Here is a 25,693-nt window from a genome sequence, read left to right on the forward strand (position 1 = left end):
CCCTTAAGTTTCCACTTCAAAACACAGTTGCTCTGGCTTTTATAAGTCAGGTGGGTCTGAACACACAGAAGGCTTCCTTCAGAATGCCAGGATCAGATATAACCAAGGTGGGCTCATGTTATGTCTCAAAGGGGCATTGTGACCATCCAACTGGAAAATTAACGACAAGCAAACATTCCCTGGTGACCTTTTGCTATCTAAACAAACCTTGATGCACAGACAAGTGAGGTGATCCAATTGTTGAACCCAATGCGAATTTGCTCTTAATACCCAGCAGACTCCTGGGTTTTTGTTGGTTTTGTGGTTTTGGTTGTTGTTGTTTTGCTACCTTTACTATCAATGCAGTGATTTCCTCTGTGAGGACCGTATGATGTTCATGAGTTCCAGTCATCTCACAGTTACAGAAAAAAAAACAAAGACTTAACATCATTCTTTACAATTCACATAATCTGAGGTCACTGAGATCTGACCAGAGGCTTCCACAGACTTCTTGAATGTCCTTGCGCGCCGGACTCGCCAGCAAGAATGACGCTACAACAGGATCCTTCTGCACACGTTTATTAGGAGAGCATTGATTGCAGAGGCAAAGGACCCTGAGCCCCAGAAATGGCGCTGCTTATATAGGCCTAGGAGTGAAGTGTCCATACCTGATTGGTTATGCTACCAGTACCTCATTAATATGCGTCGGGCCAGGCAGTGACTCCGCAAAAAAACTCTTATGCATATATGCACATTGGTTGTTTACCCATAATCATGGGCAGTGGCCAGTGGTAGCCAGCGCCATCTTGTAATGGAGTTTGCGGCTTCCCACAGAATGTGAACTGAGTCTCTTAAGGACAGTCATCCTAAGCAGACACCCTCACATCAGGAGACAGACCTGAAGGTCTTTATTATGAATCTAGCAGGGGTAATAGACTCAGGGAGGGAAGCTGCAGAAGGCAGCAGTAATCTAACACTTCTAGTCTTTGGCTGCTTGGTACCTGGTATCCATTAATCTCGAGCTTTTGAAGCCCCATGAACTATTTTTTTTTTTTTTTGACATGATTTGCTCAGACTCCAAAGAATGAGCAGAAGAGTTGAATTTCAAAACCCATGGACTTTATGTTTTGTTTCTTCTGGTGAAGTCTACGATGTTCAACTGAAAACTCTTCATCTCTCTAGAGACACAATTTCACAGAATATTTCTGGTTCCTCCGACTCTTACCATCTTTCTGCCCTTTCCCCCAGTTCATCCCTGAGCCTTAGGTACGGGAATGTGAGAAGTTTTATTTATGTTTTTAGGAAAAACTATATATGTAAAAATGAAGAAATTTGAATTTGAGCAAGAACAGGGGGATGTATAGGAGGAGCTGGAGGGAGGAAAGGGAAGGAACCAAGTGGTGTGATTTCAAAATATTATAAAATAGAATAAAACATTATCTTTAAACAAAAATTTACCAGTATTGATATACTCTTATTTTTTCTACCTTCAGGGGTATCATACTTTGTAAAACAATGTTCAGAAAAACTATAATTTTTTAAAATAATATGTATCTTGAATGTTGTGCTTTCTGTTTTTAAATGTGTGTGTAAATGCACGTACACACACACACACATTCACGTGGAGGCAGGAGGCTGACTTCTGATGTCATCTTCAGCAGCATCATTATCTCCCTCTTTGAGACTGAGCCTCCTTAGACTGCCTGATTAGCAATCTCTGATCCTTCTGTCTCACCCTTCCCAGTAGCGAGATTAAAAATTCATGCTGCTGTGCCTAACATTTTTTTCTGTGGATTCTGGGCACGGAACTTATGTTCTTAGACTTGCAAGTCAAGTGCTTTATTGACTGAGCCATCCTACCCCACTCTCCAGGACTCTCAAGAATTTTCTTTATCTTCTAACTGAAGAGATGCTGACTACATGTTCAGTGAACAAAATGAGTAAAAAACCAAGAAAACCAAAAATGCATATTTATATAAAATTTATAGGTAAAATTTCCTAATTTTCTACTCTGTTATATAAAGTGGGTAAAATTATGTGTGCACAATGCAGGCATAAAGAAGAAAAAACAGCTTTCTATATTGTAGTTAGCAAAGATATTTTTAATCAATTACCTGAGTGTGCTTCCTCGAGCAGACATATGTGTATGTCCTAGATGATAACTTGCTTATGAGAATAGACAAATTCTGCAGCCCAATCTTACATGGACTATATCAGATATTCTGCAGCTATCGCTCAGTAATCTGTGTTTACAGGAACAGTGGGTAAATTTTATATTTACTAACATTTGCTTTAGAACATGATTCAGACATTCAAACAGTCTGAGCCCTTGTATCTTAGGTACTTTCGATTAAAAGACTGTGCTTACAGAATTGGAGCAGGCTGGTGTCTTAGATTCCTTGTAAATCCTCACAAGGAATATCTTACAGAGCTAGTCTTGGGGTAAATGCTACATGGGGAGCTATGAACAAATAACTATTCACTGCAGATAGAAAAAATAATCAATGGCGGAGCAAAATAATATATCCACCTAAATCCAAGTTGGTAAACTAATGAGTTTATTAGGAACTGCCAGGAACATGGACCGCTCAAAGAAAGCTGAATCATTGAAAATCCCATTCCAGACTAAAGGATGACATGGAAGCTGCATCCCTAGAATTATCCATGTGATTTGCAGGTGCTTGGATAGCCAAAGAGTCACCCCTGGGCAGTGCTAAATTGAGAATCTTTTCTGCAGTAACTGGCTACTGGTTTAATAGCCTTGGAAAGAGGACTTGTGAATTATTTTGGTTTCAGGGTCTTTCTAAGACTTGTGAGTTGTTTTCTTCTTGAGTCTCATGAGACATTCTTCATTCTGAAAGGAATATTTCATTCTGGAGGAAATTGCTTCACCACAGCCTTGGTTTTTAAAGTGCTTGCCACACAAGTAAGAGGATCTGACTTTAGAACCCATATAAAGGACCCATATAAAGCTAGACATGGTAGTACACAGCTATCATTTTTACAGCACTATGTTGAGATGGTAGATCATGAGAATCATGAGACAGATACTCTGGCATTTGCAGTGTGGAAAATAAAGAGATGCTGATTCTAACATGGTTGAAGATGAGAACAAATATACAAGGCTGCTTTCTGATCTTTATGTGTGTGCTGTATGAGCGCGTGCCTCACCATTAAACAGAGAAAGGATTTAAAGAAGAGGACTTTGTGGAGGTGTAATAAAAAGTGAGATATCCAGAAATAAAGAAAATGTGGAGAGACATTGGCATGGTGAATGAAGTAGTATCAACCCTTCTTTCCATGGAAGTCCTGGTCTAGATACTTTTGTCAAGTTCATAGCCAACCATTGATATCAAACCATATCCTGTGACTTCAGTTTTGCTGTTGTGCTGTCAGAATGGGTGTGAGCTCTAGGTCATGTTCTGCTCAAGGCTACATCCTTCACTCAGTACTTCTACATGGAAAATCCAAGCATCCTTTTACATAGGAGTCATAGCAGACAAGTCTAATAGATTGTTCTGGAATTGTCTGGAGCATAACTGCAATGGTATTGCTGTTTGCATGTGTTACTCTTCTCAATGGTGTAATAGGCTAGGTCACAAATGCATCTTAAGGATGGATGGTTTTATTGTGGCTTATAGTTTGAGCAGAGACTGTCAATCACAGCAGGAAAAGCGTGGCTGTGAGAGAATGGGGAGTCTTGTTGTCAGAAGCAGAGAAAGATGAGTGTTGGTGTTTAGCTTCTTTTTCCCTTTTTCAGTCTGTGAGCTGTGCTCCAAGGATGAGCCATCCACATGTAAAGTGGGTCTTTGCTCTTCAGTTAAATATCCCTGGAAACACTCTCATGGACCTACCCAGAATTGTGTCTCCTAGGCAATTCTAAATCAAGTTACACTGACCATGATAATTAATTCTTACACTGAAAAGCTCATTGCTGGATTGAGGAATGTTCCAGTTTTTTTTTTTTTCCTTGCTATTTAGGGGTAGAATTTTTGTTAAAATTAACCATATCCCGTGGGAGTTCTGTGTCTTTTTCAGTCCTTTTGGTCTCACATATCCTCCCAGAATCATTTTATACTCTGTCACAGTTTTTAAAAATTGTCAGCCCTGGCCTGTCTTGACTACTGAGGTCTTACCTAGACTGATTCTTTGTGTATCCAAGATACCTGGCCCACTGCTATTCCTAACACCCTAATCCAACTTATCCGAAGGTAAGAAAACAACTTTTTGGTGGGTATTTTATTGACAGAAGCATGGTGTAGAATTGGCACTCAGTACCAACTTGTTCGCTATAATTTTCTAAAGCTTTATCTTTAGTGCTTGTTAGAAAAAAAACAAGTGTTTCTTCAGTAACTATTTGAGAGGGTAGTAAGCAATAATAGGACATTGTCCTCTACATCTTATCTGGCTATGTGGCCATGTTCCAGCCAGGCCTTGGAAGCTTCTAGAAGAAGTACAAACTACAGATCTTTCCATGTGTGCCCCTACCACCTCTTCCCTTAAAACTAATGTTCACATCAGGAGTTTCACTAAGTATTAACACCAAGTAATTAAACCGGGAGGATAGTTATCTTTAATATCCTAGGGGTAGTTAACTTTAAAAAGAGAGCTCTAATTAACAAAGCAAAAGAGGAAAGAGCAACAAGAAAATGTGACTTTGAGCCATGCATGGTGGCACAACTCTGTAATCCCATGTTGGAGGTAGGAACAGGAGGATTAAGAGCTCAAGGTCATACTCTTCTACATAGGAAGTTCAGTGCCCACCTGAGTTAATGCCAGTCTATCTCAAAATTCCAAAACAGGGATGGTGGGACAACAGGCAGTAAAATGTTTGCTGTGTAAACTTGACAATCAGATTTGTACCCCCAGAACCCATGTAGAGGAGAGAAGCCACACAACAGTGTTATCCTCTGTCCTATATACATTGATACACACAACATATACAACAACAACAATAATAATAATAATAATAATAATAATAATAATAATTAACCTTAAACCTATTAAAAACTGGTGACAACAGTGAGTTGGGACTAGGTAGAAAATACTTTTAGTTGATAGTTTTGTTTTATATATATATATATATATATATATATATATATATATATATATATATCACATGCTAGGAAGGATGTTGAGCAAGGGGATTGCTGGTGGGAAGTGAAAACTTGTACAACCTCTTTGGAAATCAATTTAGCTTGTTTTCAGAAAATTGGTAAAGAGTTCTACTTCAAGATCCAGTTATACCACTCCTGGGCATACACTCAAAAGATGCTCCAACATCTCACAAAGGCACTTGCTCAACTATGTTCATAGCAGCTTTATCTGTAACAGGCAGAACTTGGAAACAACCTAGATGTTCCTCAACTGAAGAATGGATAAAGAAGTTGTAGTATATCTATACAATAGAATATTATTCACCTATGGAAAACAAAGACATCATGAATTTTGCAGGGAAATGGATGGAACTTGAAAATATCATCCCGAGTGAGGTAACCCAGTCCCCAAAAGACATATATGCTATGTACTCACTTATAAGTGTATATTAGCCATAAAATACAGGTACATTGTAACACTCTACAGACCCAAACAAGCTAAAAAAGAAGGAAGTCCCAAGCAAAGAAGCTTGAATATCACTTAGAAGGGGCAATAAAATAGTTATAAGAAGGAGATGGAGGGAGGGAACTGGGATGAATGAGGGATGAGGAGGGGAATGGGGAATAGGGAATTAGGGATCAGGTGTGGGGAACTACATGAGAGATTGCTAGATGGCCATGAAAAATGAATTGAAATCTCCAGCTGGTGGGAGTGAGGAGGTGGGGGACACCTCCAGGATAGACAGTGACTTAGGATAAGAGAGATGTCCAAGAATCACTGGGGGTGACCTTAGCTATGACTCACTACATGGGGATATGGAACCTGAAGAGGCTAACTCTTGTAACCAGACAGAGACCCCAGTGGAGTGATAGAGACACCAAACTACCTACAAAACCTTCAACCCCGAATGTATTCTGTCCACAAGTAATGCAGGTATGGGGAAGGGGGCAGAGACATTGGTTGGAATGGCCAAACAATAACCAGCCAACTTGAGACCAATCCCATGGAAAAGCACCAGTTACTAACACTACTAATGATATTTTGTCTTGCTTGCAGACAGGAGCATGTTGTCCTAAAAGGCTCTACCCAGCACTTGACACAGACAGATATAGATAACCACAGCCAAACATTGGATAGGTCTTGGGGACTCTTATGGAAGATTAATTCTTTTTTGACAGTATATTTGCTCTACTCAGTAAACACAAATTGAAAACTAGTGTTTGTCCATGTGAGTGGTTGTTTAATTTATTTATTTTCTAAGATAATCTTTGGAAGGTAAGTGGTCTTCAAATATTTTGTGGCCTTAAATATAAAGTAATATCCAGACTGTGTCTGTAACACTCTATATCCAGTTTCCTTCAAAGTATGATAATTCCATAGGCTAATTACCTGTAAAATATTTCTTTCAGAATATAGTGCACTCACTCTCTCTCTCTCTCTCTCTCTCTCTCTCTCTCTCTCTCTCATACACACACACCACACACATTCACATTCACAGTCAAAGATACACACACAAACATGCACACATATACATATATGCATTTTACATAGGCTCATAACTAATGCATATAAGAACTGTAATAAAATCATCATTGCAAATACATCAGACATTAAGTGAAATTGTCAACAGTCTCTTCCTTTTAAATTTTATTTTGGTAGAGTGGAGAAATAAAATAACAAGACTAATGCCTAAAGATGATCAAGAGAACTCAACTCCTCATTCAAGTCCCAAAATAGACTTTGCAAAAACCCACAGAGAACACGCTTCTAACTGTGTATTTAGTCAACGGCTTTCACTATGTGCCTCTCTGGAGGATTCTCTACGCCTTAAAGTCACGCATTACCAAAAGATTCTTTTTCTGAAAAATAACAAATTGGAAGTGTGTGGCATTTTCCTTGTAGAATCTATTATTTTTCATGACAATGACCTCAAGTAGCTGTAGCATGCTTCACCTCTACTGTGCTAGACCTGGGCAGTTGTCAGGACTGAGAGAGAGAGAGAGAGAGAGAGAGAGAGAGAGAGAGAGAGAGAGAGAGAGGTGACTAGTAGACAAGAAGGACCAAATTCAGAGGACTTTAGCCCAATGGCTGTGGTGTCTTTTATGTGAAAAGCTTCTTGCCTTAGCTCTGATGAGACTTAAGAGAAAGGATGGAGTCTGTACATGCCTGCTCACTCACAGAGCTGGCTGAGAACAGCCAGCCCCTCAGCTCACATGTCATGTCCGGTACCAGCTGAGATTTCAGAAGTTTTATCCATATCATTTTGGGGTTTGTTAGCTGTGTATTTGTTAGTGTCACAAACTTGGCTTTTGAAGCTCCAACAAGTGAGTCTTTGGCACCCATGCTTGATAGGCCAGTTAATGAGACAAACATTAGTGAGAGACAGAGCCAGGACCTTTATCCTTTGGCATCTCACACAATTTCTTCTTTGTCTGTGAGATATATATGTCGTGACTCTTAACAGGTGTGCCTCTTAACTGATCCACCTGACTTCTGAGAATGGAGAGCTGTCGCCCTGTATCAGCTCAGGGTCTCACTCCCACAGATGCCAGCTGGAGGTGCTCATCCACACTTCCCCAATGCTCTGAGTTTTCTGCAGAAGCCACAGCTTCAAACACAGAGTGATGATGCCTTTGTTTTGTTGTCTTTTGCTCCTAGAGTCTCTGCTATAGTTTGTGTCCTTCCAAAGTGCATAGGCTGAATACTTAAGAAGAAGATTCATACATACTTGGCATCCAGAGCTGGACCCCTAGATCTAGGTGCTGTCACAAGAATGGATCATCATTATGAGACTAGTAAAACAAAACAAAAAATAGACAAATAGACAACACATATCTTGAGTTGACCCCATCCCATTCTTGTCTTGTGGTATCTCCATCCTGTGATGGCACAGCAGAAAGGCCCTAGCCATGTGCCAGCACCTGGATATTAGACTTCTAAGCCTCAAGATCTCAGAGAAAATTAAATTTCTTTAGAGATTAACCAGTCTATGACAATCTGTCTAAATAACACAAAACCATATGAAGGCACCTGTCCACATGAGAACAAGATCAGTCTGACAGAGGACCAGGGGTGGAGACACTGTCACAGATTCCTGTACCACTGGCACAGCTGTCTCTCAAATGCATCCCAATTGTAAGAGATCTACTGTCTCAGAGCTGCCATTACTTAGAACCCCATGACCCCTGCCTGAGGGGCTCAGGTTTCCCTTTAGCAACAGGTGTGTGCAAAGCTGGCAGATAGTTTATGGCGTCTCAGTATCACAGCTGCAGCTGCTAGTGTATAAATAAACTGGAGACTACTGGAGGAATTGTGTTTTCTCAGATCCACAAAGTGAAAATGTCCATAATGTTTAGCTTTTTACAAAAGATTGCAAATGGCTGCAAAGGATGTTAGTGACTTAAATAATACATTTACAAAAGAATAATTTGGGAGACTATGAGAGGAGGGATTAACTAATTTTACAACATGCTACTATAGATTAAATCCTAACAATCAATTTAATTATCCTTTCTTGATCTTCTCAGCCCCGTCAACTTCGAAAGATTGAACACCCAGAAATAACAATCATTAAAAGGTAAGCTCAGTTGTAGACAGAGGCAATCCTAAAATTTCCTAATGCAACAATCAAAATACTTATTTGCGTTCAGTGAGTTGTCAGCAGAACATACGGCACCCACAGAACATTGCCCTGTGTGTGCTTTACCATGGTTTTGCTTTCTCGTTTCTCAGTGTCTGCCTAGAAGCACAGACCATTTAGAAACAGATAATTCAGCAGGTGATTCTATCACTACTGAATCCCACGAATGGACTCACACAGGCTTAGAGGATATAGGTCAGTCTTTCCCGTGTAATCAATAGATGCTTCACAGATAACATATTCAAGGCTGCCATAAGTCTGCCACAGCAAGCTCTCTGCAGTCATCCCTTTCCCCTTAAGCTAGGAGCACAGTCCAAAATAACGGTAAAATTCACAGTGTTTTTAAGCATTAATCAGCAAGATAGTTAGTTGTTATTTTTGTTATTATTTGCTGCTTTAAATTGCATGGTCTTAATGGATTATTTTTGCATGGCTGCCATTATAGTGGATTGATTGGTGTACACCAGCTATGCATCAATCCATTGAAAGCATCAACTGCAGTATCATGACTTATAAGAAGCCTCCAAATGGTTACAAACATTGCTTTATGATAATTTGTTTGTCTCTTTGATCCACTGTTGTCTTACATGACCATAATGGTATGAAGTCTGGTGCCCATCTACACATCATTCTGTAGAACCATGTATATGTGTGAGTGCATATACATCTTTGGCCGTGTGTGTGTGTGTGCATAAGTGTGTGTGTGTGTGTGTGTGTGTGTGTGTTGAGGAAGTTAAGACATTTCTTAGACAGAAATGAACAAAAATAAACAAATGTCTTTCCACCAATTCACAAAAAAAATTATCCCACTCAAGTCTAGTTTAGTGAGCCACTGAGTTTATTGCGAGCAATAATGACTAATCTTGGTCACCAACTTGAGACATCTGGAATTACCTCCAGCAGATTGGCCTGAAGGCATGCCTAGAGGAGCATTTTCTAAATAGTGAGTGAATTGATGTAAGAGAGCAAAGCCCACCATGGGCAGCACCATCCCTAGTTAGATGGACCTAGACTCTTTAAGAAAAGTAACTAAATGAGTCTCAAAACTAACCATTAAGCAGTGCTCCTCCAAATTCTCTCTTTCAGCCCCTGCCTCTAGATTCCTGTCTTGGGTCCCTGTCCTCATTTCCTTCATGAAGAACTGTAACCTGCAAGCTGGAATAAACCCTTTCCTCCCTAGGTTACTTTTGTTCACGGTGTATATCCCACAACACGAAGCAAATTAGAACAGATTACATACAAGGGCACAGGTGACTGGAAAGCAGCTCAGTGAAACTCATCCTGGCACTGGTGACAGACTGATAAGCTCAGTCAACCAGAATGTTTCCTTTCCGCAGCAACTGCCATTGCTAAGACCACCTTAGGAAGGGAGCTGGAGCTGGTGAGTCTGTTATGTTGCAGAAGCTTCCTAGCCTTGCTAGTGTTGCTCCCGAGTCTCCTGAGTCTTAGGAACTCTAGCTGGGAAAGCTTGGACTCAGAAGAAATGGCTACATAGACATGCGTGACCCCCCCCCCACTCCCCTACTGCCAAATTGTAGGATTCATTTAGGCCCCAGGGCTGTACCTATCCAGAAAATTAGCCCTGACTCTGGAGAGCTGGAGCCTATGGAACATAGAGTCGTGTCTCACTCTACCTCCATGCAGTCTTCGACAATAGAAGGAAGAAAATTTAAGCAACTCCCTCAGTACTTTCCTTTCAGTATATGCTTAACAGCACATATCCTATAACCAAAGAGCACAGATGGGACAATGAGGTCTTAATTAGATCTTGAATTTATGCAATTAGCTACTGTTACAATTATAAATTCTACAATGCACCATTACAAAGACACTCTAAGCCTATCTCATCGCTTCGCTTTGGTCAGTCCTGGAGGACTATACAATTGGCAAAGCAGTTCACAGGAACTGAACAACCACTTAAAACATGACGTGAGTTAAAACTGTGTCTGAGTTCAGGTGCCAGGCAGTATTTCTCATTCTGGCTACCAAACAAAATGTGAATGAAGATACAGATCTCATCATTACTGCTAGGAAACATTGTTTCTGAATGGATAAAGTCTTAGTCTATGTTAGGATGGTTCCTCCATATCAGGAGTTGAAACACAGACCCAGATGTACTCAGAACGCACCAGCTAACACAACTAGACTTTTCTCCATGGATGAGAACACTGGAGGTAGGTGGATAGTATTAGACTGTGGTTCTCAACCGTCCTAATGCTAACACCCTTTAACATAGTTCCTCATGTTGTGGCAACCCCCGGACACAAATTATTTTTATTGCTACTTCAAGACTGTAATTTTGTTACTGTTTTGAATTGTTATGTAAATGTGTTTTGGAGATAGGGGTTTGCCAAAGGAGTCTTAACTGTGGTGACCCACAAGTTGAGAAGCACTGTTATAGAAGTTGACAGTGGTACCTTTGAGTGTCTAGAGAGATGGCTGAACAGAGAAGAGAGCATACTGCTCCTACAGGAGGCCAGAGTTTGGTTCCCAGCACCCACATCAAGTAACTCACAATTTCCTCTAACTCCAGTTCTGGAGGAGCCAATGATCTTGTCTCCATGGGAACCCACACACATGTACACTTACCAACACACCAACAAACACACGTGCCCATAATTAAAGATGACTATAAAAATAAATATTAAAAAGAATGCAGTTGGCACATTTTCACCCATCTGCCTTGACAAAATAATGATCATTTAAAGAATGAAAATGGTCCATCTGCCCGACCCACTGAGTGTGTGGTTTTCATCTTTACCTCCAAAGAGCCTCCTATGGCGAATGAAACCCTTCCATTGTCCTGTTTTTCATATAATTCACCCAAAGGGAAGAAGTAGCCTATGGAGTAAGGTGAAGGTGGTCAGATAGGTGCTCCATCCTCAAAGCATTAGCTCCTACAATTAAAGACAGTCTGTGGAGAGAGAGAGACAGGGCACAAGGAAGTCTCATAGTAACAGAGAAATGATTGATAGGAATGGATAGAGATTTTGGGCAATCAGAGACATGTGAAATAAGACATTTTTTCCAGATACATCAATTCTAGTTAGCTAGTGGCATAAGTATGGGATGGAGTGGGGAAAGGCCTGGATGGTAGCACAAATCATCTTGGTTTACACCGGAATCTGTGTCTAGTAGAAGGAAATACAGAACACAACATTAATTAGTACCATGGGTGAGGAAGGGGGAGTTTATTATAAATCTGTATTTGTTGCTCTTACAGAGGACCCAGGTTCACTTCAAGAATCCATATGATTCATAGCCATCCATGATTGAAGTTTCAGGGAATCCAGTACCATCTTCTGACCTTCATGTGTACCAAGCATGCATGGACAAGGTACAAAAACATACAGGCAAAACACTCCCACATGAAATTAATAAATCCAACTTAAAAATAAAAAAAATATTTTCCTTATATTTAAGAATGTCCACCTATCCATTCATAAAGTTTGATTAAATAAAAGTTTATCCACTCTGATGGCTAGTTTGATGTGTCAAATATAGTGGGTCCCAGATCACCAAGTCAGTGAGTTGTCAAGGTTTATTCTAGGAACTTCTCAGACAGTTTCTGTCTGAGATTAGCATTGACTCCATGAACATGAGTAGAACAGGCTCCTATTCAGAATGTGGGTGTGGCTCATGCCAGTCAGTTGATGGTCTGTTGAATCCTCTCTATGTCAGAAGGACTTCTCCAGCTGTCTCCAGGCTTCATCTGTAACATCAGCTCTCTCCAGGTCTCCTACAGCACACATTCACTCTGCTTATTAGAATTCAGTAGCTTTTATAATCATAGGAACCCATTTCATAGTGTGTGTGTGTGTGTGTGTTAGTACCCACATGCCATACTATGTGGATTCACAGGAGTTGTGAATGTCAGAGAGTAACCTCAGGTTGTCCCCAGATATTACCTGCTACCTATCATGAAAGAAGGCTTCTATTGTTCATGCCTGCATATGAACTCACAGGTGTCTGGTCTTTGAGCTTCTGGGTATTTTTTCCTCTGACCCCATCTCACTGTAGAAACCCTGGGGTTATAGATGTGGGTGACTGCATCCATCATTTTATGGGTACCAGGGATATAGACTCAGACTCTCATACTTCTGTGGCAAACCCTATGCCTGTGGAGTCACTTATATAACCCATTGATCAATTTTTCATAGTAAATATATTCCTTTCTTTTTTTCTTCTCTTCTACTACCACATCTATGCTTATATACATACACATATATACACACTATATACATATATACATACTACACACACACACACACACACACACACACACACATAGTATACATATATACATTTCCTGTTGTACGGTATTTGCTGTTTTATTATGAAATAAAGAACACATTTATATAGCTTGCTCTTGGCCTGAAGAGCTCTCTCTCTAAATACATTTACATACACACACACACACACATACACACACACACACACAGGTGTGTACTAGTCTGGTCTGATTCCTGTTGCTGTGATAAACACCACGACCAAGAGCTTATTTGGCCTATAGGTCTCAGTCTATCAGCGAGGACTGGAACCTTGAAGCAGGAATCTGGAGGCAGGAACTGAAACAGAGAGCAAGAGAACATGTTGCTAACTGGCTTACTCTGTCTGACTTAGGTTCAGATAGTTTTCTTGTACAGCCTGATTCCACATGCCCAGGAGAGGCATCACCTAGAGTAGGCTGAGCCAACCTACATGAGTTATCAATCAAGAAGATGCCCATAGACATGCCACAGGTCAATGCATGCAATTCTTCAACTGAAGGTCCCTCTTCCCAGATGCCTCTAGTTTGCATCAAGTTTATAGTACAAACCAACCACATATGTACACATACACTATGGTGTGGTTTCTTTGAAGAATCCACAATAATATAATAGAGAGACAAATTGTTGCTATAATCAAATCATAAAGAATATTTAAGTTCAGAAAGCTCTAGTGATTTGACATAAACTAATATTTGAGTTCAGAAAATCCTAGCAATTTGACATACACCACAAAGCGTGGGAGTTAATACTCTACATGCTCAGATGCTACACTGTATATTCATGTAAATAGCAAGGAGTCTCAAAGGGAATGTAGTTAATATTAATAGTGGTCATTTGTGGCTGTTGGAACTATTGGGAAATGTTATATTTACTTTTCAATTATCCAGATTTCTAAAGTCTGTGTAATGAGTATGGGTTACTTCTTAATCTGAGAAAAATGCTATTATTTAACAAATGTAAGCAGCTTAGAAAAGCGGGCACTGTGGTTCGAGTTTTGCTGCTTGCAAGAAAAATAGAGAGGAATTTAGTTTCCAAGAGAACAAAACAAAACATTTGTCAAGGAGCTGCAGTTCTCATTTTTAAACAGGTACGCTATCCCAGCAGATGGTATTTATGAGAGAAACTGCTGCATCCTAGCTCTTGGTTGGAAAGAGGAGATACAATTTTCTTCAAAAGTTGGCCTGGAAAGCAGCAGATTTGGTGTGTGTGTGTGTGTGTGTGTGTGTGTGCGTGCGTGTGTATGGAAACCCAATACTTTTGCCTTGAGAAAAGTTGAGTATTTGTAGAGATCTGATTGAGAAAAAAAAAAAGCATCCATCACTCAGTTCCAGCTCTTGCTGATGTGAAAGACTGGGGAATATACACATATGCATACACAATGCTTACCAGCACACACAAATGCAAACATACACACATGCACACAAACACACAAGCACTCATACACACACACATGCACACACACACACACACACACACACACACACACACATTCACAATTAAGAGAACTAATTGCTCATTTCCTGTTGTATGGTATTTGCTGTTTTTATTATGAAATAAAGAACACACTTATATAGCTTGCTCTTGGCCTGAAGAGCTCTCTCTCTCTCTCTCTAAATCCATTTTCTCTACTTCTGCTTCATTATCAAGTAAACATAATTTACCATATGCCTAACTTAAAGTGTGTATGCAGAGGAGCCGCATCCATTGCGTAACCACCCAATATACATTCTGTGCTCTTTCCTCTCTGCTCATTCTTACCTGTCGTGGTGACCTCCTGCTCCTGCTCCCTGGGATTCTCAGAGGAGAATTAAAGGTTTTGGTGTTTGCTCTCAGAAGACCAGAACAAGCTACTGATTGCTGAGCCTTTTGTGTGGTTCGTTGTAATGTGAAGTCATGAGCTAATGAACAAATTCTTCTTTCTCTCTGTCCTGCTTATTTTCGCTCATTGGAAATCTTGTTCCTAGGATCTGCTGGTCATCTAAGGTTAAGCTATACACTCTAAATTTAGGTTTGCAGTGAAAGGCTTTCTGGGGTTTCATGGGTATCCAGAAACTAAGTGATAAAAAGAATCTTTGAAAGGTATTTTGAGATGGAAGTGTAGTACAGCATATGGAACGTCTCCCTTTTTCTCTTTCTTTTTTTAGTATGTTTTTCAGTTGATTTTTAATTCCAGGTTGGGAGTTCAATTTTTTTTTCTATTTTTGCTATTTCCTCTGCTTCTCCTCCATATACACAACATACTCTCTTTCTTTTCCTCTACTGTAATATGCATTCAGGTTACAGGAAATGGAGCCCTGTGCCTGATGGCATCCTCTTGTAATCTTAGTAGTAGGGAGGCTAGAACAGGGGACCACTGGTATGATGACAGCTTGGGACATGTAACAAGATAGATCCTGACTCAAAAACAAAACAAAAAGATAAGATAAGAAAGAAGAAAGAAGAAAGAGAGAAGTAAAGAAAAAGAAAGAAAGAAAGAAAGAAAGAAGAGTAATGAAACATGAGAAACAGGAAGGAGGACTGTAAAAGAGACATAATAAAGGAGAAAAAGAGAAAGCAGGAAGGAAAGGGACAGTATCGGATCTTTATCCAGAACAGCAATGGTGTTAGCTCATCTTCATGGATAAGCTGAGCAAATGCTCCTTATCTGAAGGGTGACATTGTCTGGGAGCAAGAATTTACACACTAGGGGACAGGTTAAAGTAGGAGGTTAGGAATTTGACCTACTGGCTATAGCATGATGTTACAAAGAATTACCTCTCAGGCATCGGTCAAGTTCTCTGCCCTGTCTGTGCCTCACTCCCTTTGTATGTAAAATAGCAGAAGGGGCAGTCTGATTTATACAGAGCAAGCAAAATCTCTAAACATGATGCTAAGTCAAATGAAATTACTATCTCCATGTAATCGCGGTGGTCACTCAAGGAGTCTTAGGCACTCTGGTTGTTACCACCACCAAGAGAGAAGCAAGCTGTTCTTGCAGGACATCCATAGTGCCTGCGAGTGTCTTGCATTGGATGGGGCTTATGCAGTGGGCTGAAGAGTGGCTGCCTAAATGCCCTGTCTACACCATATCCTGAAGCTGCAAATGGTCTCCTATATGGAAAAGAAATCTGTACAGACATAATGAGTCCAGGAGCGTGAAATGAAGAAATTATTGCAGACTCAGCTGCCCCTATGTTGAACAATGTGCGAGCTTGTAAGTGAGCTCTAGGCAGTGGGAGAGTTGACAGTCAAGCTGGTGCTGGGCTGCAGATGGGGCACAGTTTCACAAACTCCTCGTGTCAAGAGTCACTATCAGTTGAAGAAATAAGTAAAGTGCAAGAATCAAATTCCCCCTAAGGATTCCATATGTGCTCCGTGCCCCTGATGCCTGGATTCAGGGAAAGTGATGGTGACCTTAGGCTGTTTGCTTCCTGAGCAGGAGATGGGAAGGCAATACATTCCTGTTGTTTAAAGGCACTGTGTTTCGAGTAATTTTTTATAGCCACACTCACTACAAACATGGTTCAAGATACAATTATAGCCTAGAGCTGGAGTTGAACAAGCTCTAAAGTTTGAAACCTTTGAAACCCATCTACCACATCTCATCCTCAGTTCCAGGGATCTGACCATCCGGTACTTGACACAATCTTTCCTTTCAGGGAAGACAGGCTGTTAGCCTGGAAGTGTGCCATTGCTCTAGATGCTTGCAGGTATCTGGACTGTATCTATCTCCTTCACTTGCCAAGAGAAGACTCCCGTAGGCTGGAAATGCTGAACAGCTCACAGGCATCAATCATCCATTGATCAAAGACAAAATCAGCAGTTAGGTCCTCACATAGCCTGGCACTTCATGTTTACCGACTGTAATTTCTACTGATTCATCCCATAGCCATTTCCAGTCACAAGCAATGCCTTTCTAAGACTTGCCCATCTAGTTCTTTACCAGTTTTGAACAGCTCCAGTTGTGTAGTGGCTTCTGTTTATTGTCAACTTGAAAGGACCTAGAACAACCTAGGATATGAGCCTCTGCCTATGCCTGTGTGGGATTACCTGGATTATGTTATCCTCTGGATACACCTCTGAGGGATTCTCCTACATTAATTAAGATAGAAAGACCCACTCTCAGCTGGGTAGCATCACAGCATCAGCTGAAATCCAGGGCTAAGAAAAAAAACATACTGTGTTCTGAACAGCTACAGTTTTCATCTTCCTTTGCTTCCCGGTTGCAGATGCAATGTAACCAGGTGCCTCAACCTCCTACTGACATGACATCAGATCACACTGGACTGTATCTCCTTCAACTGGGGGCTGGAATGAATGTCGACTCCTTAATGTCCTCCCTCCACTCTTCCAGGGTGTTTTATCCCAACAGAGAAAGTTACTAATACAAGCTGCATTGTTCCAGCTCCTTAACTCTTGGACCACCCAGCAATCTAACAGCAGGTGCTGGGTATTTAAGCCACATGCCAGGACTAATGGGTTAACCAGCTGCCCACTGATGTCTTTTCTGTTCTTTTATATAAGAAAATATTGATTAATAGTCTCCCAGTAATTAAAGAAATATGAAAATCTGTCTTCTTTATTTAAACTGGTTCTTCATCACAAAATTCCCTCAGAAGAGCTTTTAAGTGAATAATCTAAAATATTTTTCCATTTTTATTAGGTATTTAGCTCATTTACATTTCCAATGCTATACCAAAAGTCCCCCATACCCACCCACCCCCACTCCCCTACCCACCCACTCCCCCTTTTTGGCCCTGGCGTTCCCCTGTACTGGGGCATATAAATTTTGCGTGTCCAATGGACCTCTCTTTCCAGTGATGGCCCACTAGGCCATCTTTTGATACATATGCAGCTAGAGTCAAGAGCTCCGGGGTACTGGTTAGTTCATAATGTTGTTCCACCTATAGGGTTGCAGATCCCTTTAGCTCCTTGGGTTCTTTCTCTAGCTCCTCCATTGGGAGCCCTGTGATCCATCCATTAGCTGACTGTGAGCATCCACTTCTGTGTTTGCTAGGCCCCGGCATAGTCTCACAAGTGACAGCTACATCTGGGTCCTTTCGATAAAATCTTGCTAGTGTATGCAATGGTGTCAGCGTTTGGATGCTGATTATGGGGTGGATCCCTGGATATGGCAGTCTCTACATGGTCCATCCTTTCATCTCAGCTCCAAACTTTGTCTCTGTAACTCCTTCCATGGGTGTTTTGTTCCCAATTCTAAGGAGGGAATCAGTCTGGCAGTTCCTCAGAAAATTGGACATAGTACTACCGGAGGATCCAGCAATACCTCTCCTGGGCATATATCCAGAAGATGCCCCAACTGGTAAGAAGGACACATGTTCCACTATCTTCATAGCAGCCTTATTTATAATAGCCAGAAGCTGGAAAGAACCCAGATGCCCCTCAACAGAGGAATGGATACAGAAAATGTGGTACATCTACACAATGGAGTACTACTCAGCTATTAAAAAGAATGAATTTATGAAATTCCGAGCCAAATGGATGGACCTGGAGGGCATCATCCTGAGTGAGGTAACACTTTCACAAAGGAACTCACACAATATGTACTCACTGATAAGTGGATATTAGCCCCAAACCTAGGATTCCCAAGATATAAGATACAATTTGCTAAACACATGAAACTCAAGAAGAATGAAGACTGAAGTGTGGACACTCTAAAATATTTTTGAGATGAAGTCTTATATAGTCTGGGCTGGCCTTGAACACCTAATCCTCTTGCCCCTACCTCCCAAGTGCTGGGATTACTTGTGCACATCATCACACACAGCGTGGATGGTGATTTTGATAATTAACAGACATAGACCATTGGTCATGGAAGCAATCCTAGTCAGCCATCCATTTTGTCTATATTATGCGTAAGTAGCACATACACACAGAGGCAGAAAAATCCCATTGTCATGCTGAAGGTTCCTAGATATACAATGTCAAACACCAACCTACTTCAGCTTAGAAACCTTCCTATTACCTAACACTGCAGGGAGAGAGCAGAGGAGAAGGCAGGGAGAAGAAGAGAGAGGGGAGCCAAGAAAACATAGGAGAAACGTGAAGGGCAAAGAGACTATTGAATGGAGAAGGGAAAGGGAAAGAAATATTTAAAGCAAAAAGGAAAGGTAAATTAAGATAAAAATTCTACACTACCATCAATCATCAAGGGTTACCAATGTCTGCTAACCATCAGCTGACACAAGCTCTTGGATAGTTAGTGGTCTAATTAAACTGATCATTGAATTTATCAGAAATAACCATATTCATTTTTCATTGGCCTGAATTAGTGAGACTGTGTGTCTCTGTTGATGAACTATGTTGCTTTCGGGAAGCCTCCCTTTGGCAAGTTTTGTTTTCCCTGAAGGCGCTGCAGTCTCAGTCTGTAGGAGAGCCAGCAGCACAACCGATACTTCCAGCAGGATGACATGAGCACCTTAGCTTTGCCGAGCAGCCTGAATTGGGTATTTGATAATGGGTTTAGACTTGGACCAGGTAGCACCCTAGAGTGTTGACTCAACATTGGTACTGAGGTAGGGCTGTAGAGTCCTACAATGGGGTCAATGGGGGACAATGGGGTCACAAAAGGCCTCAGATAGAGGTTGCAGGGTTAATATATGATACAAGCCGGTTAACAAAGAGGGAGTCTGAGCTGTCCCCATTTGTCACTGTTGGTCTATATCTATACCCAGTATTTTCAGGGCCACTTATCCAAAGAATTTTAAAAAAAGGTTCTTACAGATTTCAAAAGTAGTAAGGTCATTTGAGTTTTTGTGAAGCCAAACATTAAGAATGACAGCTAGCTACTTGGTAAAAGTGCATTCAAGAGCATGCATTTATTATTAGGGATAATAAATTCCATTTATGAGATTCAAGGGATAGGCCTTTGTTTGCTAAGGGGTATGAGTGGCCCTGTTTTGATTGACAAGCTAAGATTACGTCAGCCTTTGCTCACTGCACATGTCCCTTCCCATGATACATCTGTCTTTAATTAGATCAAAGCCTGTGTGGGTTCTAAGTTGCCAGCAGGTTTCTCCATTCATTGATAGGTGTGTGTGTGTGTGTGTGTGTGTGTGTGTGTGTGTGTGTGTGTGTTTACATGTGCATATACACACAGGCACACAGGCTGCCTACATGTAGGTACAGTGCTAGCAGTCCTAAATTGCCTAGTGCATTCTTAGAAGTTGTGAATGGAAGCTTCTGAAGAAAAGCCACACCTTCCCCAAACCTTCCAGAATTCTGACTGAATAATTAACTTCAAGACTGTGAAGAGGTGCCTACATAAATCTATTTGGGATATCGTTAGCTCCTTTCTTAGTTATTCTATTTTCATGTCTATGTCTTTTCTAACATCATTTGTAACAATCAGGTGAGATCTTGAAATGTTTCCACTTAGTAGACTGGTAGTTCCCACCAGCACCAAAGCTTAGAGTTCATCAGACAGCATGGAGAATGTAACAGAAGTCTCCTCTCCTGCTGGAACCTTGTCTATATTGTTTTCACCAACATATCTGAAAAGTGTCTTGATCGATGGCCTTCTTTGTTCTATTTCTATGAAGAATTCATAAGACTGCATCATTGGATCATGGGATTTGAGGCAACTTAGATCTGTGTCCCGAGGCCATGCTCACTTACATTTGGCTCTAGAATAATCCATCCCTTCTATTCCCCTGCAGTGAGCACTGTTTCCTTTATCGACAAGCAAGAGAGTACAGCCCAAGCCTAGCATAGCATCAGTTTGCTAAGCAGTTCTCTGTGCATACCTTCCTCACCTCCAACAAAGGCCAAGGTTAACAGAATGCTCATGCGAAAGACTATGCTCTACAAACATCTAAGAAGGAGGCAGGGAAGGTAAATAAATCGGTGTTGGTGCGAGCACTTGGTGCTCTTCCAAAGGAGCAGAGTTGGCTCACAATTGTCTGCTACTCCAGTTCAGGAAGATCCCCCACAGTCCCCATCCCCATACCACCACCACCCCCACTTTTTTTTCGAGTCAAGGTTTCTCTGTGTAACCCTGGCTGTCCTGGAACTCACTCTGTAGACCAGGCTGGCCTGGAACTCAGAAATCTGCCTGCCTCTGCCTCTGCCTCTGCCTCTGCCTCCCAAGTGCTGGGATTAAAGGCATGCGCCACCACTGCCTGGCCCCACACCCCTTTTTAACCACCAAGGGAACCATGCACAGAGATGGTGTATAGATAGGCATGCAGATAACACATTCATACTCCTAAAAGACATTTTTAAGTGTTCAAGAAAGCTAGTGATTCTATATTTTTAATTTTTATGTTTAAATATGTGTGCATGTGTGTGTGTGTGTGTTGTGTACGCACACATGTGCATAGAGGTATATACACACATGCCTAGGAAGAGGCTAGAGAGAACCGATGTCTTCCTCCACAACTCTCCATGATATTTCCTTGAGACAGCATCTCTCACTGAACCTGGAGTTAGTCTGGCACTCCTCCACTCCTCATAGTGCTGTGGATACAGACACAAAGGCAGATATGCTTGGCTTATTACTTGCCTTCTGAAAGTTTGACTGTACTTCTTCATATGTGCATAGCAAGCACTAACATATACCAAGACATCAAACCATTGTGTGGCGTGTCTGTTTTTGAAGAAAGGGTCTCCTACAGCCAAGGCTGGCTGAATTCCCCATCTTCCTGCTCCACCCCCATGTGCTCTGATTGGTTACAGGTCTTGGGTTGTTTGAGGCAGTGTCTTACTTGATAGTCAGTGCAGGCATGAACGCACCATGAGCTCCAAACTGGTCTCAACCTTATGGCAATCCCTTGGCATTAGCCTCCCGAGTGCTAGAACTGCAGGCATAAGCCACCACACCTAGGTTTTCATGCTCCATTTTTTTCCCCTGAGTTTAAAGATTCTGCCCAACCCATCCCTCTTCCTTCACACCCACATCCACAGTGGACCACAGGATGCTTCTATTCTTCACTTTCTAACTCTTTCTACTCTTCTCTGGTCCCCACCTCTCCAGCGAACATCCTACCTGAAAGAAAGGTGTGCTCTGTGATGCCATCTGAATTAAGTCATGGCTACCACACTGTTTCTTTGAGCTGCTGTTTTCCCTGCCTGTTCCAGTTGCTGAGTGCAATTGCTACAGCTCAATTATTAAAGAGACCCTAAAAATAGCTGAGTGCAAGGCTGTCGACAAAGAAAAACGATTCCAGCACAGCAAGAGACACAACCTGGGCAGCAAGCTCGCACTGTTATTAGATCCTTAATTCTCCTCACTCCTTTCCTTTTGTGATTTTTTTCCTTTATTTCTTTCAGCAATAATAAAGTAATAGGCAGCTTAAAAAGCTCCCCTCTTCTCCTTACCCATAGGAATTTGCATAAGCTGATGGCTGCTTTGCCATGGTGAGGACTCCTTATTAAGAAAGAAAAAAGAAAAAAAAAAAGCAGTCTTGCCTGGTGTGTGGCTGCAGAAGAATTTACACAGGACTCTTCTTGAGTCCAGCTCAGATCCACCAATCCTCTGGCTTCCCGAAATGTTTCCCTCCAGACTATTGAAATTAGCTTCCATTCTGAAGCTTGCTAAGGGGAAAATATCTCGAAATGTAAGAAAAGAGGAAAAGTGACATCAGATTTAGAGCATTATTGTCTCGTTATCCCTCTTCCCCACTTCCAATGTGCTGCAAGACACTGCTTAGCACAAAGAACCTCAAAAGGGGACTGTTACAATGGAAAGGGGTGTGTGTGAGTGCATGCATGAGTGTGTGTGTGTGTGTGTGTGTGTGTGTGTGTGTGTGTATGCATGTGTGTCTTTAAGCATGTTCTTTTTGTTATAGAAAATAGAATATCATAACAGGGTTGGTCTGGGTATAAAAGCCTATGTGCTCTGCTCATTAATTTGAGAGTGAAGACTGTGATAATGAATACAAAGAATGTTATAAGCCATTCTGTTCATAGCATATATTTAAACAGGAGAAGAAAGAAATGATGGAAGAAAAATTATCAACAATGGTGACAACATCCTGGATACTCCTGAGAAGAGAAACTGCCAAGTACAGAGACAATGAAAAGGATTTCCTACAGGAACATTTGGAAGAGTTTTAGTACAAGTTCCCAGGCAGAAAGACACACTTACTTATACTCACACTCATACACGCACACTTGCACTCTCTCACACACACACACGTCTACTCACACATTCACTTATGCACACAATACTAATTCACACATATTAGCACACTTACAGGTACATATACATACTCAGACATGTATACAATCATATTTACATAGGCACACACACATAGGAACACACCTATAATTATTGATACATATGTATAAGCACACACTCTGACAAATACACACTCTCACTTATACATACAGCAACACACACTCACACAATACACTCATGCACTCATTCTGCCAAAATGCATACACTTAAATACACACATAAACTGAAACACACAATGACCCATACATGTTCTCCATGTCTTAAAGTGATAATTGTTCTACTGTGTATAATGACAAGCAGACTGTGAGCAGAATTTTAGGCAGTGCTAATTACTAGCATAAAGGAAAGATTCTGAGAGAAGAGAATGTGTGTTCAGTAGATTCTTGATCTGTGACACAGAGGAGGAGATGATCAGTCATTTTTATCCAAAACCCAGCTAATGTTTCCCCGCAGTTCTTTCATGGAGGTGTTACCTGAAGAAGGCTACAGCTATCCACAGACTTCAACACAGACAAAGGTGTCACAGCTGAAGAAGGTACCATACAGGGAGGAAGGACCACATGAGGAAACAGGAGCCCTATAAGCTTACACTTGTGTTTTATTCCTTGTTGCTTATGCTTGAGACAAAATACCTACCAGAAGTCATCTCCAAAGAAGAAGGTGGGTGTATGAGTGAAGCAGAGTGCCATCAGTGAGCCCTGCATCCTCTCCAGGAAACAGAAATTAGCATAAGGCCATCTAATGTGGAAATTAATATTCCACCATCTCTTACTCTGTGTACCTCAAGAAATGTATAGACACATGCAGCGTTATTTTCTTTTTTATTGAGGCAACCAATATTAAAATAAAAATAGAATTAATAATTTAATAGCCAATGGAGACAAAGAGTAATAAGCAATAGAGGAAATGCTGAAAATTTCAAAGTAAAGAGGCACGGTGGATGCAAAATCCCAAAGCTGAAGTGAAGCACATGGAGCTACCTTAAAGTAAAAGGCCTCTACCCAGCAAAGGAAATGAATTAAATACAAACAAACAAAGAAAGGCAATGTAAAGATAGTCTATGCCTATCTTTAGAAAAGATAAAAGTTTTCCAACCAAAATGCTAATAAAATATTAATATTCAAATTACATAAAGACCTCATGCAACATAATAGCATATTAAAAGCATAAAGGAGTAACGAAATAAAAAGGAAAAATGTAAAGAAAAAAGGACCAAATAAATCAGTTTTAAAGCGGCAAAATTTTTGAATAGACATCCCCAAAGAAGACCTGATAATGCCTGGATCAGTAGCTCAGTCATAGAACACTTGCCTACCATGCTCAAGCACTTTTGTTCAATGTCCAGCTCAATCAAAAATAAATAACAACAAAACTAACAGAAACTTAACAGATACATGAAGTGGTGATCAATATCACTGATTATTGGAGAAGTATAAATCATAATATCAATACCTGTTATTCAGTAACTTTTCTATAGCTGTGGTAAAACCATGACCAAGGTAACATACAGAATTGTTTATTAGGGTTTTACAGTTTCAGAGAGAAAGAAGCCTTGATGATCGTGGTAAGCAGGCATGGTGCTGGAGCAGCAGCTAAGAGCTGACATTTTAAAACTGCAAGCTGGAGGCAGAGAGCACACTGGGAATTGTGCCCATCTTTTGAAACCTCAAAATCTGCTACCAGTGACATGTCTCTTCTGAGGAGCCCAACTCGGGACCAAGTATTTAAACCTAAGAGCCTGTGATCCCCATTCTCATTCAAACTACCACACCTGGTAAGATGGTCTCAGGCAAAACGAGGAGAAAGATAGTGATTGCTTTACTATTTGGTAGAAGAAAAAATTGTATAACAACTGTGAAAAATGTGTGGGGGCTCTTAAGCTGACGACGGAGCCAATATGATTAGACATGAAGTCTCCCAGGAATACAGGGAGACGAAATGCCATCGGGAGCTCACCACAGTCCCACCATTACCGTGTTCCTTCACAACAGTTCAAACAGAATCGACCAAGTTGTCCATCAAAAAACAACAAAGGACTTGATAGCTAAACAGAGGCACACTGAAATATTTAACCTTACAAAAAGAAGCTCCGGTTATCTAAAACATTCTGGACAAATGCAGAGGGTATTGTGTTAGTGAAATAAGTCAGACACAGAAATAAAATTATGCATGACTTCACACATCGTATTAGTTACCTTTCTGTTGTTTTGATAAAATGCTCTGACCAAATGCAATTTACAGGAAAAAGGCTAATGGTTCCAAATGGATAGGGTATATCCTAGCAGGGAAGGCATGGCACGTGGGTAGGGGAAGGAAGCTGGCTGGGAGGGGGAGGGGGAGGGAGGAGTGAGTGGGGGGGAAGGGCAAGGAGGAGAGGAGAGGAGAGGAGAGAGGAAGGGAGAAGAGTTTGGCTATGGCTATAAGCCCTCCTCCAGCAAGGCTCAATCTTTTAAAGCCTCCATAACCTTCCCAAACAGTGCCACTAGCTAGAGACCAAGTGTTCAGAAACATGAACCTAGGGGGTCT

At 41.0% G+C, this 25,693-nt stretch overlaps 2 long non-coding RNA genes across 2 annotated transcripts in view; both read left to right on the top strand.

Moving 5' to 3' along the window:
* The window catches only part of 2900079G21Rik (RIKEN cDNA 2900079G21 gene), a 114,649-nt gene extending 102,457 nt beyond the window's left edge, over window positions 1–12,192 (top strand). Inside the window, exons 3-4 of the long non-coding RNA NR_033433.1 lie at window positions 8,604–8,653; window positions 9,803–12,192. This is a non-coding gene — a long non-coding RNA (RIKEN cDNA 2900079G21 gene). The remainder of the gene's footprint in view (window positions 1–8,603; window positions 8,654–9,802) is intronic.
* The window catches only part of Gm39431, a 106,814-nt gene that overhangs the window by 28,539 nt on the left and 52,582 nt on the right, over window positions 1–25,693 (top strand). The window lies entirely within an intron of this gene.

The sequence above is a fragment of the Mus musculus genome, chromosome 9, assembly GCF_000001635.26.
Source record: "Mus musculus strain C57BL/6J chromosome 9, GRCm38.p6 C57BL/6J".
Lineage (NCBI taxonomy): Eukaryota > Metazoa > Chordata > Mammalia > Rodentia > Muridae > Mus > Mus musculus.